This window comes from Tupaia chinensis, unplaced genomic scaffold (assembly GCF_000334495.1).
Source record: "Tupaia chinensis unplaced genomic scaffold, TupChi_1.0 Scaffold138808_1, whole genome shotgun sequence".
NCBI classification, from domain to species: Eukaryota; Metazoa; Chordata; class Mammalia; order Scandentia; family Tupaiidae; genus Tupaia; species Tupaia belangeri.
This window is the reverse complement of record NW_006198701.1, coordinates 284-1700: the sequence shown is the minus strand read 5'-3', so window position 1 is coordinate 1700 and position 1417 is coordinate 284. Positions and strand designations below refer to the sequence as shown.

Here is a 1417-nt window from a genome sequence, read left to right as displayed (position 1 = left end):
ATATATACGACTTCTATATTTTTACCCATTTAAGCCAGTCTATGTCTTTTAATAGGAGAACTTAATCCATTAACATTCAACATTATTATTAATATTTTCAGACTTATTCCTGACATTTTGTTAGCCATTTACTTGGTTGCATTTGTTATCTTATTTCTGTTTGCTCTCTTTAGTTTTCCTAATAAAATATTCCCTTCAGTACTTCTTGTAGAGAACCACGGTTGACTACATGGGAGTCCAGTGACAAAGCCATTACGCTACCTGCTGGTTCCAGAGATCTTATAGCTTCTTTTTCACATGTTTGGGTGCTCCAGGTAGTAATACAATGAGGGATGTGGAACATTTTTTCATATGCCTTTTTTTTGGTTTCCATTTGCATGGAATTTGTTTTTCCACCCATTCATTTGTAGTCTATATATGTCTTTATCAGTGAAATGTGTTTGTATAAGCAGCATATATACGGCTTCTATATTTTTACCCATTGAAGCCAGTCTGTGTCTTTTAATAGGAGAACTTAATCCATTAACATTCAACATTATTATTAATATTTTCAGACTTATTCCTGACATTTTGTTAGCCATTTACTTGGTTGCATTTGTTATCTTATTTCTGTTTTGCTCTCTTTAGTTTTCCTGATAAAATATTCCCTTCAGTACTTCTTGTAGAGCTGGTCTAGTACTGGTGTATTCTTTCAGTTTGTTTTTCTTAATATCTGAGAATGTTCTCAACTGTTATTCTTATTTAAAGATCATCTAGAGGGGTAGACTGTGTGGGATGGACCTTGGAGGGTGGAGAAGGCATCTGCCACCTGCCAAGCAGCTCAGCTCTGGCCTTCCATCTGTGACTACTACTTCAGCTCTCACAGCGGCACAAGTAGAGCTGTGCTGCTGTGATCCATCACCCTCTGCTAAAGATACATCCTGACTTATTGACACTTGCACACTGAAGAATGCAACATCTCAATTAACTTGCTTAAGGAATGTTACAAAAATGACAACATTTTGAAAGTTTTTGGTCATTGCAACCACCTCGATTGGGAGATGAAAAAATGCTTGAAGAATGAATACATGGTAAAGATGGTAAAGAGGACCAAGAGCAGGGAGCATTGCAATGCTGTGAGAAAGAAACGTTTCAATATTCCAGGGGAATCTGAAAAATAAATTATATTTTCACTGGATGCCTTTCCTTGGAGAAGATCTAGATCTTGTTGATAGTTGAAAGAATTCTGTCTTATTTGGTCTCCAGAGTCCCTTGAATGAAAATTAACCTAAGAGAACTTGAGCCATGGAGAAATATGAAAACTCTGGATTCTTCCATGTGTCTTCCTTTTATCTACAGCTAGTTAACACTTGAGTAACTTATCACTCTCAAAAACATAATTTTAACCATTTTTTTCTTTTCTCTTACATTCTACTGC

General features: G+C 35.9%; 1 pseudogene; it reads left to right on the top strand.

Moving 5' to 3' along the window:
* Positions 1 to 913: 913 nt before the first annotated feature.
* On the top strand, positions 914 to 1160 carry LOC102496926 (COX assembly mitochondrial protein 2 homolog pseudogene; annotated as a pseudogene).
* The last annotated feature ends 257 nt before the right edge of the window (positions 1161 to 1417 follow it).